The sequence below is a fragment of the Lissotriton vulgaris genome, chromosome 2_1 (assembly GCF_964263255.1).
Source record: "Lissotriton vulgaris chromosome 2_1, aLisVul1.2, whole genome shotgun sequence".
NCBI classification, from domain to species: domain Eukaryota; kingdom Metazoa; phylum Chordata; class Amphibia; order Caudata; family Salamandridae; genus Lissotriton; species Lissotriton vulgaris.
Window position 1 is genome coordinate 1134139266 of NC_141687.1, and position 21033 is coordinate 1134160298.

The window sequence follows — 21033 nt, forward strand, 5'->3', positions numbered from 1 at the left end:
TGCTTACTTGAAAAATTCTTCTTTTTGCTTTATGTGATGTTATTTTCATTAAATGTTCGTAATATTTTTTTCAGAAATTGTCTAGTGTTTTTACCAGAAGAAACTGTTTGTGTAGTACTCTCATTTTTTTCTAATTGAAAATCTTTACTTTTGTTCAAATATATATATATTTTCTCTTTCCTTTTTTTTCCAGTTCTTGTTGACATTTTCAAATTTTTATCCAAACAAAATAATTATCTGAACAAGAAAAAATAAATTCAGTTATTTTCTACATCTGTTCAACATGTTAAAATAATACCATACAATTACATAAGTTCTACCTACGGCTTCCAGAGGCATTGCTGCAACGTAATGGAGCAGGGCAGGGGAGCTGTAGGATGACGGGTAGTGCCATACAACATACAGCAAGTATTTATTTAATTATTTATATACACCTTTACAATTTATATGTAACTGCACTACCTTGCACTTTTCACCTCTCCGCCGCACCTCACCACCCCACAGCACTCGCCTGCAACCCACCACAGACAACTTTATAGATAGTATTTTTTTAAATTGTAATCGATGTACTTAGGATGATATTATCAACCAAATGGCACACACAAAAATTACCATTATTAGCCTAACAATTTTATCTACAACTTCACAAACATAACACTGCACCCAAAGCTTTAAGTGGGGGGGTCTGAGCGCCAGCAGTTTATTTTTGGGGGCCTCGAAACGGGTCTCTATGGGGCTCTATTTTCAGGCCTCGCAAAGGTAGTCCATTGTTTTTTTTTTTATTGGGCTGCAGTGAGACTGTGAAAGCATGCACATTGCTCACTACTGAGAAGTGGAGACGTCATGCCAGGTGAGTTGCATTGTACGAGAAGGGAACCCCTTTAAAGAGAGATATTTTCTCTCAGGATTTCCCTTCTCTTTTTTCAGCACAAGAGCAACATCATCGTGGGGTGATTAGCAGAGAGACCACCATGCGCGCAACGCCCATTGTCCCGGACTCCCTGCGACAGCTTCCCGGGCACACACACAGAGCTGCACCAGAGTACTTCACAGGTCTTCAAAAGACCATTTGCTTGTAAATGAGGCCCTGTTCTTTTTCACCCCTTTTTAGAGCCCCTACATCCGCACTCTGCATATTGCTGAAAGAATTAGCCCCCCCCCGAAATTTCGCTCTGGCTGCGCCTCTGGAGACAACCACAGGCAGCTAACTCCAGCACAACCCTGCTCTGACCTTTCACAGTGTCTTGTTTTAGTGCTACGAAAACACACGCTTTGCCTGGCTCACTTAATTCTCACACCCCCTCTTTAATATGAAGATAGTAGCTTTGGAATTACCTTTATATCCCTATACTGTGCTTCACATGGAAATATAGAAGTGCAGGTTCTCACCACCCCAATATAGCTGTCCGGTATACTCTCTCAAATGTAAGAACTACAGGTATTCAATATCTGTCAATCACGGCCAGTTTAAATCAGTGCTTCTATATAGAAATGGACAAAACGTCATGTTTCTAAATTAACATCTTACACTGAAAAGTTGCTTTACATTTCTTTTGCTGGATCAACCTTTGTTTAAAACACCACTAAAGAAGGGAGGTGAACTATGGTCCACAAAGAGCAACTCAAAGCTTTCTTGTTCTTTATCAGAAACATCTACCTGTCAATGCTTATCGCCAGCCTTTTTGGCCCTTAAGAGGCTGGGTGGATGAGTATAATATACAGTATTTGGGATCGGGCGGAGGGTGTACGGAAATAAGGACAGATAGTTGAATAAAGGGCGAGTGGATGGATGGCCAGGTGGATGAATGGATAGCTAGATAGATGGATGTATGGGTGGATGGAAGGATGAATGGATGCATGGACCAGTACTCAGGATAGACGGGTGGGCTGATAGATGCTTAGAATTGGTTCTGGGACAAATGGATGTATGGATATATGGGCGTACGGCTGGATGGATGTCACAGTGTTTATCATAGGTGAGTGGGCTGATAGATGCTTAGGATAAGTGCAGCGACAGATGTATGTATGTAGATAGGAATGTATGGATAAATTGAAAGATGGTTGTATGGCGCAGTGCTTAGGATGGATGGATACAGAGCTTTAAGTGGGCCGGGTCTCAGCACCAGCAGTTATTTTCAGAGGGCCTCGAAACAGGTCTCTATTGGGCTCTATTTTCGGCCCTGGCAAAGGTAGTCAGTTTTTTTTTATTGGACTGCAGTGAGATCATGCACATCAATGTGCGCATGCTGATTTTGCTCACTACTGAGAAGTGGAGACATCATGATAGGTGAGCCACGTTGTAGGAGGAAGGGAGATCCTTCAAAGAGTGTGTTTCCCAAAGGTAGGATAATTGGAGGGGATTTTCTTAAGCACACAATGCTAGTTATCTTGATTTAGACCACGCACCTACTTGGATAGCCCACACCCCTTTAAGAGGTTTGCCCTCACCTTTTAGAGCACCCCTCATTTTTTTCCCCACTTACAGCCCTGACTACATCATAGCAACAAAGAAATGGTCAAAGCTTCCATTTAAATCTACAATGGCACCAAGTTTAATAATTTGCCATCAATGCTGGCAGCCTTCTACCACAGGGCAAGAGTGTCTATCAGCATGAAGATTTGTTATCCACAGACATGTTGTGTGATTTGCATAGCTCTCTGCTGGAACACTCATCACCAAAAAGTATTAAAACATGCAAATTTGCGAGTAAAATACCATACCATAAAGCGGTTCATAATGGGCCCACTGCCACTACACAACCCTCATCCCCATCCTTGCTTAACCTTACGAAATAAAAGAAAAAGAGCCCAAGCAAACCTGGTAGAACCACCATAGCAATACGGCCCCTCGCGGCGGGATGCCTGGCTTTCACCTTGCGGATACCCTGCCGGGGTTATCTCACAGGGGAATACCAGGACGGGTTCCCTAAGCAAGCGCTTAGATACCGGGTCGGTGATTTGCGCTATATAAATACATGTACATTTACATTTACATTTACAATACAAGTACTTAATTTCAACAAGTGTCTGCCAGGACGTTCAGCAACAAAAGGTATTGAAACATGCACATTTCTGGATAAAACATATACCATGCCATAGAGTGCTTTATAAACGGACCCAGTGGCACTACATCACCTTTAATAGCTACACATATCCACGTTACAAATGTCCGTGTTATAATCAGCAACATATCCACATTCCCCACCCCCAACCCTGCCCTTGCTTAACCTTTCGAAATCAAACAACGAGCCCCAGCACTCCCGTTACCGCCACTATAGCCATACATAGACTTAATTTCAACAGGTGTCTGCTGGAATGCTCATCTGCAAAGGTATTAAAATCTGAAATTTTGCAAGTAAAACATACACCATGCCATAAGTCGGTTCATAAATAGTCCCAGTACCACTAAACCACCTCCACACCCGCCCTTGCTTAACTTTACGCAATAAAAGAAAGAGCTCCAGCAAACCTGGAAGCGCCACTTTAGCCATACAGAGGCTTAATTTCAACAGATGTCTCCCGAAACGCTCATCATCAAAACGCATTAAAACATGCAAATTGCAGGAAAAACATACACCATGCCATAGGGCGCTTTATGAATGGTCCCAGTGGTACTACATCACCTTTTGTAGCTCGACATCTGCATGTTACTAAAGTCTGGGTTTTAATCACCAACATACCCACCTCCCCCACCCCCACCCCTGCCCTTGCTTAACCATATGAAATGAAACAGGAACCCCCACCATTCCTAGTAGCGCCACTATGCCCATACACAGTGTCTGCCGGAACGCTTATCAGCAAAAAGTATTCAAACATGCATAAACCATCCCATAGCAAGGTTTATAAATGGGCCCAGTGACACTACACCACCTTTACTAGCTAGACATCTGTATGTTACTAAGGTAATTTAAACACTCTGTAGAGTGTATAGCAGGGGATGGGGAGAGTAAACAAAGTTGTAATTTCCGAACTTTTGATATACCGTCCCTTTACTGTATGTACATTAAGGACATTAAATGGAATGAAAAAATTGACGAGTGTGTCAGAGGGATAGTGAAGCTGAGCACCGGTAAAACCCGGACCACTTAAACACCTACGTATATTCAGCACAGGGACACAGCCTGACAATTAGTATCACTTATAATCACATGTAGTTTACTAATGTCAAGAAAGTCATACAGAAAATATACAGATTATTTTCGTTTCTTTTTTATCTCTCACACATTTATAAAATATCTCTTTTAAACAAACACTCCCCTACCACTTCTATTTCATAAGAACAGACAATCATTAATATGTTTACTACCATATATTTTAGTATATCTTTTAATTATTCACTAGTCAGAAGCTACTAAAACTATTAACTATACCCAAATGCAAACCAGAAACCATGTTCATATTATATCCCAACCTATGATCAAATGATTCAAACTATGCATACGTATAAAAGGAACCTATCACTTTTTACTATATCTGTATCCTCTCCATCTAATCTCCAAACACTGTAGACAGCCTCACAGTACAACAACGTACCTCAACTTATATTCAAATGTACTTCTCAGTGTAAAAAATGAGATCACAACCTGTCCACATAACATTTCTGGGTTTGTTTTTATCGCTTTTAACTTAATAACACATACATTTCCTACCCCTCCTTCCCCACTATTTCCACCAAAAGTATAATTTACAAACATGAGAAATTTTGTTTATCTCGCATGAATACATTAGCAAGCCCAAATTAACACTATACCTCATTTTCAAAACCATACAGTCCTTTAAAGAGGACAAACTACACTTCTTCTTTGTGAAAAATTCCTAAACATATACAAAGTACTAATTTAACAACAGGTCAAACTTTATGCATAGTTTATAACCAATAAGAAACACCACACTTTACTAACAGTATATTATTTCGAAATAAAAAATACTTTCAAAAGTAAAAATATCACCACAAATACTTAATCACTACTACAGAACGCATAACACACCTTGTTCATTTCCACCTCACCTTTGTAGTTGGTATGCAGATTGCAAATGTCACAAATGCCTGCAATTCTTTCTCTGTCACACAGTACATGTAATGCACCGCTTTCATCAAGAATGGAACCAGTAATGGCACATTTTCTCTGTCGCTTCACATATAAATACATGTAAGGAACAAATCGGAATAATTCATTCCTTCAACGACATTCCAAAACTTATCTCCATTGGTTATTTTTTAAATTTTCCATATGAAAAGCTTCTTCATATCCTGCGCCACATACAGGTCAAAAGTTCAACCTATTTTATCACCACACTTTCTGGAACATTCTACGACACCTGCAAGTAAAAAGTTCATATTTTTTTTAACGTAACATTTTCAGCACATTCTCAAACATTTAACAGCACCTGCGGGTTAAAAGTTCACCATTGTTTTAAGTAATAAATGTACCTTCCAAATGCAAGTAGCAAAGTAGCACGTGTGGTTGAGCTGAGCACATTTCATCCTATCGTATGTACTCCACGTTTAGACTGCTCTTTATTAATCAATGACAAACATGCTTTTTCACGCAACTAATATGCACCCTAGTTTTTAGTACCCAATGCTTCTTATCTTCCAATCAATTATCGTTTTCTGTGGAAAAAAAAGGTTCATCTTTCAATACCTTCCAGTCATACCTTCAAAGTGCTAATGTGGATCGTAGGACATAGCTAGGTTTTCTAGTGCAAGAGGTATGCAGAACAGAGATGTATTGACTTAGACCTAGGTTTACAAAATGTGAACATTAAATGGTTTACACAGAGATGAATGAAGTGGGACCAATTTCTACCTTTGGTTAAAACCTCTTTGCATCTTCCACACCCTGAACTCATGATTGTGCATTGTGGTTGAAATGACTTAGGCACATTGAATGGGGTAGGTTTGGAAATGCTTATGAAGGACACCTTTGGACAATTGATGTTAATTTTGCCTCAAACTGTCTTTGTATATTCCAATATATGCCAAAGACAGAAGTGGAAATGGTCAAACCAATTTTGTCCTCAGATTAAAAAATCTAGGAAGAATGTCAACAAAGCTGTGTCTGCATACCTCAGAGACCATAGAATAGGGTCAATCTACAACAACATACTTTTTGATATGGCTGATATCTATTGAAGTGATTGAGTACACTTCACAGATCAGGGAAATCGAGTTTTTCTAAATAACCTGAAGTTGTGCATCCGCCCCTACATGTAGCTCCAACTAATGAACACAAGGGATCTTTTTAGAGCCTATAAAAAAACAAGTGGGGGGGTCACAGGGGGATATTTAACGACCACGGTAGCTCAAACCCCTATACCAATTGAAAAAACACACAATAGTTACCTGGTCCAAATGATTGCCTGTGTGTTGTGTCGTGCCAAAAGACCGCTAAACCAACATGTCATCACAATGATAATGCTGGGTTGGAAAAAATTCCCATCAGCTCACCCTTTATGGTGGAGTATCGTCATGTGGGATACATGTCATAAACCCAGATCTCTCCCAGCGCACCTGGTAATGATGCGGAGATGGATTTTGAAAATTACTTCTCCAAACCACAGCATTTCAAAGGAAGGACTGATGGAGTGCAGTGCTCGTGAAAAAGAAAGGTAAATATACATAAAATTGGCTCCTGAGACAAAAAATATGTTTATTAGGTATTATCTCAGGGTCAAGGTTAAAAGGTGCGCCCTATAGTCTTAAAGAATAACTACATAATGGCGCAGTGCATAGAGGTCGACATGTTTCAGCTTATGTGGACCAGGAGTCCAAGCTTTCTTCAGAACCTGTTGATGTTAGGCATCTGCATTATGTGAAAAATCAGTGTGTAGACAATATGGATTAATCCTACCAGAACTTTGAGCCCAAATGTTCAAAGGTAGTTATCCCACTATTCTTGATTTTCCTAGAGTGAAAGAAAGCAACAAAGTGTGAGGTACGCATGTGGTATATTGGTGATTAGAACACAACACAACAAAAACTGGCAAGGCGACAGAGAGATTCTCTACGCCCTTCAGAAGTTATCCTGATTATAGTCCCTTAAATTTTTTAGGAAATAGACATTTAGCTATAAGTTATCACTCACCCAGCGTTCTGTGGGAAAGCACCTCACCTCACCCGGCACCTACTCGGGAAGAAGGAGGCCCCGCTCTGTCAGAAATGGAAAAGTATTGAAGGACCTCAAAAGCTTTTTAAGGTACACAGTAATCATACTTAACTGATCCAAAACTATTTACTGACTAATACCAGTTGATTAAAAAAGAGAGACTCAACCCCAAAGGAGAGCATAGTAATGACTAAGCATAGAGATGGCAATGATTATAATGCAAAATCCAATTTTATACAAAAATTAGAGCTCAAATAACTCCATTTAGGAAAGACATCCTCTCAGTCTGATGGAGGAAATGTTAACCAAGAGCCTGGTGGCTCTGTGACAAATTGGTTTAGGCTCAGATAAGTTATTGCATGTAAGCCAAGTATCCAAAACTTAAGAGCATTAGAGAAAGGCACAGCTCCCTACTTGTAAGGTGATGTGGTCGAGGAGCCCTACCTGTCCGTCGGTACCTCGAAGGCCAGCGTCCGAGCAGGAGTGGAGGTAGTTAGAAATGCCCCTGACTGCTCCTTATATACCAGAGTTTGTGAGGTAATTGATTACAGCTGGCCGAGGAGTGGGAATTATCCCGCGGCTGCTGCGCATACGTCAGCAATCAGCTGTGCAAGGGGGCCGTGTTAATGCTTCTATGCGCTCGTACATGCGTGTAGTTCGCTGTTGTCTAACGCCGGCACATGCGCAGAACAGCGAAGCATGGAGCGCATGCGCGTAAGAATAGCAAGGCTCGCGCATGCGTGCTGGCTGTACTAGCGGCGCTTGTGTATTAGATAGAGCGAGGGAGTCGCGCAAGCGTGCTGGCTCCTGTGGCGGCGCCTGATATTAAAATGAATAGCGCGCTGCAGTCTAATGGTGTGACAGTACATGAGGATTGCGGTGAACTGGGTTAAAGATGAATAAGTTTGTGCGCTACATGTATTTCAAACCTAATGTTAAATTAGATGGGGATTTGGACAGATAAGCAGTGCAGATAGTGCAGAGATGAGCTTAAGGTTTCTAGACATCGAGATTAGGACAGATAAGCTCTTTAGATAGTACAGAGATGAGCTTAAGGTTTCTAGACATTGTGTGGTCTTGTATACTGCATGTGGTATTATACCCTCGTTATGCCCTTCGCAAATAAAAGGGTTCTTCGCAAATTGAAGGGGTAAGAGTCAGGAGGAATTGTTCATCTCAGACACTATTCAATAAACATGCTACTACCCTCTCTACCCAACTGCAGGAGCGCAAGTATCCTTCACATCTTGTGAAAAGAGCGTGGAAACGAGCCTCGAACAACAACCGCGAGGCTCTGTTGGACAGACGTCCACCCAAACCACCTCTTGAAAGATTAACATTTGTCAGCACTTTTAATGCACAATCCAACAGACTCCAAAAACTGGTGCGGAAACACTGGGGTATTTTGAACACTACGGATGCTAATATCCCTCTACCACTATTCTCATTCAAACGAGCACCCAGCTTACGCGATACATTGGTCCATACAAGACCTAGGACACAGAACATTGAGAAACGGACAACTCTGTGGGATCTACCACCGGTTACTGGTCACCATCCATGCGGATCATGTAGTGTTTGTCCCCAGACCCGCAAAACCAACTCGATAGATCTAGGGACAGGGAGGACTTGGACTCTTAGAAAACACACAAATTGTAACACAGAAAATGTCATTTACATGATCACTTGTCCATGTTCCCTCAGATACATTGGATGCACTACACTCAAAATTAAATTAAGAATTGGGGAACATAAGAGCACCATCCGGTGTCACAAACAGGCGACAAAACTTACCAGACATTTTCTGAATTGCAAACATACAGCAGATGAAATGAGATGGGTTGTTCTAGAACATCCTTATATTCCCTCTCATATAAGTGATGTATCTAAATTCCTTTTCAAAAAAAGAACAGAAGTCGGTTTTCCAGCTCCAAACTGATTCTAAGGGGCTTAACGATGATATACCGTGGACGTCTTTATAACTGACATCCGTTTTCAATTCTTTATCAAGATACTGTACTGTACACAATCTTCTGCCTTAAATCATATTTGATCTTCTCTTTAAGGCATTGAATAATAATATATCTGTATTCCCACAATACAGTGTCACAACTCCAGTAGTAACTATTCTACTACACAGGTATATTAGTGTATTATATCCTGAGTCCGCCTATGTCCACCATATATTTATATATGAGCTCTCACTCTTACCCCTTCAATTTGCAAAGAACCCCTTTTATTTGCGAAGGGCATAATGAGGGTATAATACCACATGCAGTATACAAGACCACACGATGTCTAGAAACCTTAAGCTCATCTCTGTACTATCTAAAGAGCTTATCTGTCCTAATCTCGATGTCTAGAAACCTTAAGCTCATCTCTGCACTATCTAATGAGCTTATCTGTCCAAATCCCCATCTAATTTAACATTAGGTTTGAAATACATGTAGCGCACGAACCTATTCATCTTTAACCCAGTTCACCGCAATCCTCATGTACTTTCACACCATAAGACTGCAGCGCGCTATTCATTTTAATATCAGGCGCCGCCACAGGAGCCAGCACGTTTGCGCGACTCCCTCGCTCTATCTAATACACGAGCGCCGCTAGTACAACCAGCACGCATGCGCGAGCCTTGCTATTCTTTCGCGCATGCGCTTCGTGCTTCGCTGCTCTGCGCATGTGCCGGCGTTAGACAACAGCGAACTACACGCATGTACGAGCGCGTAGAAGCATTAACACGGCCCCCTTGCACAGCTGATTGCTGACGTATGCGCAGCAGCCGCGCAATATTTTCCCACTCCTCGGCCAGCTGTAATCAATTACCTCACGAACTCTGGTATATAAGGAGCAGTCAGGGGCATTTCAAACTACCTCCACTCCTGCTCGGACGCTGGCCTTCGAGATACCGACGGACAGGTAGGGCTCCTCGACCACATCACCTTACAAGTAGGGAGCTGTGCCTTTCTCTAATGCTCTTAAGTTTTGGATACTTGGCTTACATGCAATAACTTATCTGAGCCTAAACCAATTTGTCACCGAGCCACCAGGCTCTTGGTTAACATTTCCTCCATCAGACTGAGAGGATGTCTTTCCTAAATGGAGTTATTTGAGCTCTAATTTTTGTATAAAATTGGATTTTGCATTATAATCATTGCCATCTCTATGCTTAGTCATTACCATGCTCTCCTTTGGGGTAGAGTCTCTCTTTTTTAATCAACTGGTATTAGTCAGTAAATAGTTTTGGATCAGTTAAGTATGATTACTGTGTACCTTAAAAAGCTTTTGAGGTCCTTCAATACTTTTCCATTTCTGACAGAGCGGGGCCTCCTTCTTCCCGAGTAGGTGCCGGGTGAGGTGAGGTGCTTTCCCACAGAACGCTGGGTGAGTGATAACTTATAGCTAAATGTCTATTTCCTAAAAAAATTAAGGGACTATAATCAGGAGAACTGTATAACTTCTGAAGGGCGTAGAGAATCTCTCTGTCGCCCTGCCAGTTTTTGTTGTGTTGTGTTCTAATCGCCAATATACCACATGCGTACCTCACACTTTGTTGCTTTCTTTCACTCTAGGAAAATCAAGAATAGTGGGATAACTACCTTTGAACATTTGGGCTCAAAGTTCTGGTAGGATTAATCCATATTGTCTACACACTGATTTTTCACATAATGCAGATGCCTAACATCAACAGGTCCTGAAGAAAGCTTGGACTCCTGGTCCACATAAGCTGAAACATGTCGACCTCTATGCACTGCGCCATTATGTAGTTATTCTTTAAGACTATAGGGCGCACCTTTTAACCTTGACCCTGAGATAATACCTAATAAACATATTTTTTGTCTCAGGAGCCAATTTTATGTATATTTCACCTTTCTTTTTCACGAGTACTGCACTCCATCAGTCCTTCCTTTGAAATGCTGTGGTTTGGAGAAGTAATTTTCAAAATCCATCTCCGCATCATTACCAGGTGCGCTGGGAGAGATCTGGGTTTATGACATGTATCCCACATGACGATACTCCACCATAAAGGGTGAGCTGATGGGAATTTTTTCCAACCCAGCATTATCGTTGTGATGACATGTTGGTTTAGCGGTCTTTTGGCACGACACAACACACAGGCAATCATTTGGACCAGGTAACTCTTGTGTGTTTTTTCAATCTTTTTAGAGCCTCCTTATAACTCACAACTTAGGCCCGCTATTTTAGGGCCATGTAACGGCAACTCCCGGACCCTCGCGAAAATTTATTCTCCACACAGCTGTGGCACAGCAGCCAGACCATCTGACTTTGGAGCACAGAGCTCTCGCTTTGATCACTGGCTCTAGTGACAGCTCAGGATAGCACCATGTGACTCTGGGCAATAGCTCACTTAATTTCCACTTTGGCCCCCAGCACCTGCAGACCCGTACAAGTGAATAGTTTGCACTTTACAAATACCGGATTAATTCGAAACTGCAGAATTAAAATTCACACTCAGCAGATCACCAGGGGTCCCGCATCACCGCGGCAAGGACTTCCCCAGCCTGCTTGCAGCTGCGGCGCTCTCAGCCACCGAGCGCCGCCGCAGACCAGAGACCGGAGACCAGGGATCGGGGAAGCAAGGACTCCAACCCCCAGCATCCCGAGCGGCCGGAAGCCGCACACCGCGAGTTGGCGCCAGGCGGCGCATATACTGCAGCACCACCCCCCGCGACGCGGGAGCGCGCGGGAAGCGCCCGGGAGAAGCCCGGGACAAGGGCGGGACAGTCTTTGGCAGTCGTTGGCAGGAGGAGGCAGGGCAGGGCCAGTGACTCTGCTCCTCACAATGGGCAAACGCAAGCTGACTGTGAATACGGGCGAAGGTAAGAAGGCCAAGGTACCCAGGAAAGCAGAGTCTATCATATCTTACCTCACATCTGCTGTGGGGGCTTTGAATGATGAAATAGCAAATGCGGAAAAAGAACTGGGTCTTGATCAGCCAACTACAGAGCCGGGGGACCAAAACAATATAGTTGTTCCCGAGTCCGCCTCCCATATTCCACTAGAACCCAGTGTTGTTGTAAGGGCTCCTAATATTTCTCCCGCAACTAGGACCAATACCCCTCCTCCTCAATCCAGTAGTGAAACTGTACACCATGAACTGGCTAATAACATACCAGCTAAAGCCAAACACAAACGAGGCAGGACAATCCGCAAGGGTGACTCAGGTAGTGCGGATAAACTGATTTCTGAGGATGCCCACGCCCATCTGGTCGAAGTAATTGAGGGCTTATTTGAATCCCGGGTGGAACCTTTGCTGGTAAACATAGCGAAAGATATTGTGGACACCCTTAAAACATGCGTGAATAACATCATGAGTAAATGCGACAAGATTGATAAACTGTTACATGAGCGCAATGTACACTGTGATTCGCACTTTAAAAATAATCCTACACCTGAGCAACAAGGGAGGACACTCCTAACAACTAACGACACTGCCAATGTGCAAGTTGGCTCGCACATGCATACATCTAGCACCAACTGTGCCGCTACGGTCACAGCACATGACGATAAGATTGCTTCACTGAGGGGGGCACAAACGGCGACCAGCGCGGGGAATGGGGCAGCAAGTGTGGCATCGATCCCATCAGGACAGGGGCACCAACTCAACGACCCTCGTAAAAGACTGACCCGGGCAGTGCATCTCCCACTGGACGCTGCCCGTTTAGTTGTTATTTTGACCGGGATCCCGCGCCTCAAACCACAACAGAGTGAAACTGAACACGAGCTCTTAAACAGAACTAGAAACTGGTGCTCACAGTTCAGCAGTGGGAGTGTGGATGTGGGCAGACACATCATAGCTGCCAGGAGGGTGGATTGGGTGGGTAGGAGGGCGAAATGCATTCCTGGGGATTGTGTTATTGTTAATTTTGACAGAGGTAACATAGCAGACACTCTTCTATGGGATGGTTCTGAGCTAGTTGGTGACGGTATAAGACCACTCCCACTAGGGTATTTCTATCCCCCTCCCACACATCCCCAGACAAGATCTTCCCACCCACCTATCCCACACCCAGGTAAATCTGGATGGATAAGGGCCCCGCCACACATATCATACCAAACTCAACAGGCCTTACTGCGGGTGAGACCTAATCCCGTGGTAGCCCCACCCACCCAAGAGCACCACATTGGCAGCCAGGGGGCAGGGATCTTACTCGCTAATAGGTTCTCCCCCCTTTCTACTGACTCCCCTCTGGATTCCAACGATTGACAACCATCTAATGTGCCCCCCTTTACGGAGGCTACCCCTGTTCGGAGGAATTGCCACATATCAGCAGTAAGCTGGAACATCGCAGGGTTAGGGAAGAAAGCCACGGACGCTAGATGGTTAAATTTCGTGTCCCTATATGAGATTTTGGGTTTTCAAGAAACGTGGGATGTCAGTGACAATTTTTTCCTGGACGGGTTCCGGAGCTTTTCAGTCAAGGCAATCCCAGGGGAGGGCGGAAGGCACAAAGGAGGGCTGCACATTCTCTTCTCCTAAAACTGGCGGGGGTCACTACGAAGATTGATTGCACTTCTGACAACATCCTTTGCATTGAGTGGGTTAGGCCAAATTCCCCGCCAATCCTAATAATTAACTTCTATAATGCCCCAACAAGGGATAGTAACTGCTCTCATCTGAAGTCCCTATCCCTGTTTTTATTATCATACAAGTCAAAGCAACACGCTTCATTCGATATCCTGTTATTGGGAGATTTTAACGTTCACCTATGTGACTGGGGTTGTTTGGCCATGGAGGTATTGGGCCCTCCGGGAGCAGTTAGTACTCATTTTGAGCACACCGCGCAAGGGGCGGACCTAGAAAACCTACTTGCCAATCTAAATTTATATGAGGCTGAAGGGTCCTGGGGTGAAGTGAGGGCACCGACTTTTGTAGGCAGGGATGCCAGTACAATCATCGATTATATTTTTACTACTCCCGGCCTAACCGACATGGCGGTAGCCTATGAAGTTTGTACTTCCCCTTTTAGCGACCACAATCCTGTAGTCCTGACCCTGGACATGGGCGACAACACTGCCACCCAGGTTGAGCGTCTGGGGGACGGTGGAGACGCCCTCGTCCCTAGGGAGCAGGGCCGCAGATTAAATTGGGCAACGGTTGTCCCGGAGAACTTCATGGACAACCTTCTGCAGAACAGACAAGCTGACATTAAAACTTGCACGGACAGTACAAGTGGGGGAACAGCCATCATTACTTCCTTCACCTCCATATGCACACAAATTAGCCATGACCTGACGACCACAAAGTATCAAGTGGTTTCATCTAGCCCTAGATGGTTCGACAGGGAGTGCTCAAAAAAACACAATGCTCTGCTTCAGGCTCTTAAACATCAGCCCAGAGATAGGGAGTTGGTGGAATGGCTTCGAAAAGAATATAGGCAGGCTACCGAGACACGCAAAAAAACAATAAAAAGTGAGGCCTGGGACAGTTTAACATCGGTCAGTGTACTGAGAGACAGTTCCCAATTTTGGATGATCTTAAATCACCCTTACTTTGCCTCCTCTAACAACACTGTTTTGGACTGCGTGATACCAGAGGATGTCTGGATGAACCATTTCAGCAAAATATATAACAGTGCAGATCTTCCAGCTACACCCCATCCCCATCAGCCTCCTACTGAACCTCCTCTTTTGTCCTTTTCCGAATTTGAGGTCATCAGGGCAATTGAAGAAATGACCAAACATAAGGCACCGGGCCCAGACGGAGTCCCTGCAGACCTATATAGCTCGCAGTCACTATTCTGGGCCAAAATCCTTACTAATGTTTTTAATTCAACCGTCATTGTGGGGTTTCCAAAAACCTGGTCCACCTCAACCATCATCTCTATATTTAAGAAGGGCTCTAGATCGGACCTGGCCTGTTACAGGCCGATTTCGCTAATCAACTCTGCCGTAAAGATTCTTGGCAGAGTCATTCTACACAGATTAGGCGACATTATTAAGGAGAAGGGGTGCTCTCTGACCTGCAATACGGCTTCAGGGAGAAAAGAGGTACAATAGAGCAGTGCTTGAACCTCCACATGCTGATCAGTAAATATACCATGGCAAAGGAGGGTCACTTATACTTGGCCTTTATGGACCTCTCCTCGGCCTTTGACTTGGTCAACAGGGCCAAGCTATGGGCCATACTGGCTGGTATTGGGATTGATCCCCCTCTAGTAGATTTCCTGGCCGCACTCCACGCAGACCTATCAGCTACTATTAGAACTAACCATGATGGCAATACCACCAGACCATTTAGTTCCAGAAGAGGTGTTAGGCAGGGCTGTATCTTAGCCCCACTCCTGTTTACCATCTATATCAACTCCCTAGATAAAGCCCTGGAGGGGTCTACACCCGATATCCCTCATGTGGGGGGGTCCGCAGTTCCCGTACTCCTCTATGCGGATGATGCGGTGCTTTTAGCCCGCACAGGGGTGGGGTTACAGAGGCTCCTTAACGCATTTGGTCACTTTATGTCCTAGCTAGACCTTCTGGTCAATAACAAAAAATCAGATATTATGCTGGCAGGGAAGCGACCAAGGCCAACAAAGTTGAAACCCTTTAGCTGCTGTGGAGAGGGGATCTCGAGGGTACCAGTGTTTACTTACCTGGGTGTGATATTCGAAGAGAAGGGCTCTTGGACCCCACAGGTGGATGCGAAATCTTTAGCTGTCACCAGATCCACCTCTGCACTTTAGAGTTTTGCCAAGCGTCTTGGGTCTCGACCGATGGAGGCATTATTGAAGGTTTACAAAACCAAATGTTTATCTATAGCCTCCTACGGAGCCCCACTGTGGGGCCACTCAAACTGTGGCAAACTACAAACAGCAGAAAATCACTTTCTTAGGTCCTTATTGGGCGTTCCACAATCCACACCAGTCCTATCAATACACACTGAATTAGGGCAGGGTTATCTCACTGACTCGCTTCAACTAGCGCCCCTCGTGTGTTGGACCAAAACTTGGCTGAACAAGGACATCACTCTGAACCACACAATTCTCAGGGACTGCATGTCCTTGGATAACGCCTCAAAAATCCTGTGGTTGGAATACATAAAGGGGGAGATGGGCAGACTCGGCAGACCAAATCTGTTCAGCCACCCAAACACTATACTCAAGGAAGACTTGAAATGGATTAAAGAAAACTTTATGAGGAGGGCAGTTCAAACACGGGAGGAGAAAGAATTAATTAAACCAAGAGTCAGAGCTAACTTTCTACTCCTGGCTTCGCCCAAAATTGAACCTTATCTAAAAATCATGAGCAGACCATTCCATCGTCACTTGCTTATCAGATTTAGGTTCAATCTAATCCAATACTCCCCGGGTGATTTTCCTGTGTGGGGCGTTCCTGATGAGTCTACCCCGTGTAGCTGTGATAACTTTTCTGAGCAAACCCTCATGCATTTTGTTATGTTTTGTAGCCACTACAAAGTGAGTAGATCGAGGTTCTTGGCACCCATTTTAAGAGATGCAGGTTTCGTCCAGGTACGGCCTGCTTTACTTTATCTCCAGTTATTAGGTAGTACCAGGACAATTCTCGGGGTTGCTAGCTTCCTGGTCACTGCCATGCGTAGAAGGACCAGGATGCTATCCCCGAGACAATTGGAAGGGTGATTTTATCACCCTGTTTTCCTGCTATTGATCTTTTAACCATTTTTTACTTTTTGTACTGTGTATGATTTATACTGACATGAACCCTCATATGTATGTACAGTGGACACCTTGACAAATTTGAACCCCTGATTGTTTGCTTTTTTAACCCCCATGAATTTTATTAAATTGTTTGCTTTGTAACTTTCATGAATCTTATCAAATTGTAATTAACTTGTAAATATATGCTGTTTTGTCGCTTTTATGATTTTAAATGTAATTGAATAAAGCTTGTTTTGACTGACTGACTGACAAAATTCACACTCCCTCTGTAGCACCGCCCAATCACCCTACAGATGTCACACTGTTTAAAACAAAAGTTCTGCCTAGTACGTATGCAGACATGCTGACACTACTTGGACAGGTGTGCCGCAGCGCCCAGGAAACATGACTTCAGAGCACAGGGCTCACGGTTTAATCCCCTGCTCCAGCAGCAGCTCAGCTCAGTACCATGTGACTCTGGGCAATAGCTCACTTAATAGCTCACATAATTTCCACGCTGGCCTCCAAGGCCTTCAGACACATAGGGGTGAGTAGATTGCGCTTTACAAATACCGTATTGATTTACCTTCACACTCCCTGTATAACACCTCCTAAGCACTATATACAAGTTACAGTGTTCCAAACAAAACTTCCTCCTAATATGTATAAAATATTGCTGACACTACTTGGACAGGTGTGGTACAGCGCACAGAGCACATGACCTCACAGCATAGGGCACACAGTTTGGGCTCACGGTTTCATCCACGAGTCCAGCAGCAGCTCAATTTAGCAGCATGACACTCTAGGCAATGCCTCACTTAATTTCCATACCCAGCACTTTCAGACCAGTCGGGGTCAGTAGTTCAGCGGCTTTATCCTCGAGTCCGATAGCAGCTCAGCTTACGCCTCAGGCGCTATCAGACCCATAGGAGTTAGTAATTTGCACTTTACAAATACCAAATTGATTAGATACCTGCCAATTTACCTCAGAACTCCCTATATAACACCCCCTAAGCACCATACACAAATTACAATGTTCTAAACAAAAGTTCCTCCGAGTAGGTATGACTACATGCTGAAACTACTTGGACAGATGTGGCACAGCGGCCAGAGCACATAACTTCACAGCATATGACACACAGTTTGGACTCACGCTTTCATCCCCGAGCTCAGCTTAGCAGCATGAGACTCTAGACAATACCTGACTTATTTTCCATACCCCAGGACTTTCAGATCAGTAGGGGTCACTAGTTAACCCTAGTAGCTATAAACACATGCTGACACTACTTCCACAGGTGTGGTGCAGCGGCCAGGGCACATGACTTCACAGCATAAGACACACAGTTTGGGCTCACGCTTTAATCCCCGAGTCCTGCAGCAGCTCACCTTAGCAGCACTAGACTCTAGGCAATATCTCACTTTATTTCCGTAGCCCAGCACTTTCAGACCGGTAGGTGTGAGTAGTACGCTTCATACCCCCTGTATAGCACACCCTAAACACGCCACAGAGGTTACAGTGCTCCTACCCTCCTCTTTCCCCCTTTTTTTCCCCTTTTTTCCCCTTACTTACTTCAACGAAATCACAAAATGGCTGCCAACACTTCCTAGTTGCAACAGCTCGCACCGCTCGCAACCAATAAGCAGCAAGCTCGTGCTCGTAACACTTCAGCCAATCAGATGGCAGAATTGCCAAATACCCATATCTGTAAAATGTCGATATTTCTTTAAAACTACTGAACGGATTTACACCAAATGAACAAAAGTGTGCTTTCTAGACCAAGACCCTTCTCCCTACCAAATTTGGGGTAATTCCGTTCACCAGTTCGACCTGTAGCCTTTTCTAAAGTGTCCTATGGAAATTGCATGGAGAAACACGTTTTGGGACCCCCCTTTTTTCTCGGCCCCCCTTGATGAATCACCCCCAAACTTTCAACATAGGAGCTGATATGAACAAGGAATTAGTTTGGAAAAGTTCATGAAGATTCATCAAACAATGCCAAACTTATAAGCAAAACAAAACATGTTCTTCCTCTGGAAACTTGGTCCAAACTGTTACTACCTATTGGCGACTGCTAGTAGCTAATATATATATGCTGCTAGCCATAATGCATTGTATTTCTTCTCCTTACTATTTATTATTCTGGCACCAGCCTGATTTTTATTACTATTTTTTTCCACATGTTTAATTTTACTGTGGTATTTTTGTATAGTAATTAGCAAATTTCAATAGTCCAAATTTCCATTCAACACTTGTAGACGATTTTGAAGTGGTGTATTTGATAGTCTATCTTCTATTTTTTCACCTTTGGTATGTGTATAATTTTTTTTGCCTACTTTTGTTTCTACTATAAATTTGCTATGCACTCTGGGGCGCATTATGTGACCAAGCTCCTTCATGGAGCGAAACGCGTCATGGATTGACATTATACGGCCAGATTCATGAACGGAAAATCGGCTCGCAAAGGGCCAGATTCTGGGAATCTGGCCTTTTACGAGTGCAATTTTTGCATTTGGGATTCATCATCCCAAATGCAAAAGTCGCTATTATAGAATTCGCAAATTTGCGAGGAATTGCATTTAAGGAATCTCTATTTGAGATTCCTTAAATGTAAATCATGAAACATTTTAAAATTGCGAATTCGCAATTTCGGCCCGCTATTTACCACAGAGTCAAACCTCGTGGTAAATAGCGGAAACTTAGAAAAATGCACTTAAGTGCATTTTTCTAAGTTGTATGTTATACACACACATGTCCTTGGGACAACATGTGTGTGCGTAACACCAGCGTCTAATATAATTTCAGGGGTGCAACAGGGTGTCCTTTGGACACCCCTGCACCCTTGAAATTGCAAACTCAGAATGCGATTCGCTAATAGTTATTCGCACATGGATATGTCTTCCCATTCATTCCTATGGGCCTTTAGGGCCATAGGAATGAATGGAGAGTTATTCCGTATTTGCGATTAGCAATTAGCTAATCGCAAATAAGGAAGCTGTAGGAATCGCAAACAAAATTGCGATTCGTACATGATTCCCGTTGTGCGAGTCTGTAATAGCGATTCCTTAATAATTGCTATCACAAACTCGCAAAACGGGCCGATGATGAATCTTCCTGTAAGTCTTTATTTGCTTCGTGAATACATTTTCACTCTGCTTTTCACTTGACTATTGCCTATTGTGTACTGATTGCCGCGGGTGTATGGAGGCGTACTAGAGGTCTTCACCTAGCTTTTCCTCGTCTTGTATTGGCGAACAGGAACATTGTTTAAAATGTATATATATACATACTTAAATGGGACTACACCCTTACTTTAACGGTGTTCTCTGCCCCACGACAGATGGAAATGCAAGGCAGGGGGAGATGATCGTGATTGACTTCAAGAAAAAGCCGAGAACAATTGCTACATGCCCTGCCTGCTTACACGACCCATCGGTCACTCACCTGAAAAATCACCGATGGATGGGGTAGCCGCCAGCATGAGAGGGACGCTGCATGCTGGGAAATGTGGTTCACTTGGGAGAACAGAGGCGATTCCAGACCGTGTCTTTGAGGCAGCCCACACTACTTCAGGCGGTGGGAAGGACACACTCTTTCAAAAGCGGAATTGTAGCAACAGTGGCGAATTACCAACCAGGGGGGCATTTTGAAAAAGGAAAGTAAACCCCCGAAACGCGTCAATGCCCATGGTTAAAAATAAATATTTGAAGCCACCACGAACCTCGAGTGCCGCCTCAAGTCTTCTTCTTTTGAGGCAGACTGTCTTGGGAATATATGGCGTGTTCAGCTACGCGATTCTCAGTGTGGCTGCGCGCGGGGCTGGCACCCCCCGCAAGTGTTAAGGGGGTCGCTACATGGAAGACCCTCTGACTGCCCAGCACGAAATCTGGACTGGATGCAGCTGCGGATGTGCAGTCCATACTTCAATGGGACTACACCCTTACTTTAACAGTGTTCTCTGCCCCACGACAGATGGAAATGCAAGGCAGGGGGAGATGATCGTGATTGACTTCAAGAAAAAGCCGAGAACAATTGCTACATGCCCTGCCTGCTTACACGACCCATCGCTCACTCACCTGAAAAATCACCGATGGATGGGGTCGCCGCCAGCATGAGAGGGACGCTGCATGCTGGGAAATGTGGTTCACTTGGGAGAACAGAGGCGATTCCAGACCGTGTCTTTGAGGCAGCCCACACTACTTCAGGCGGTGGGAAGGACACACTCTTTCAAAAGCGGAATTGTAGCAACAGTGGCGAATTACCAACCAGGGGGGCATTTTGAAAAAGGAAA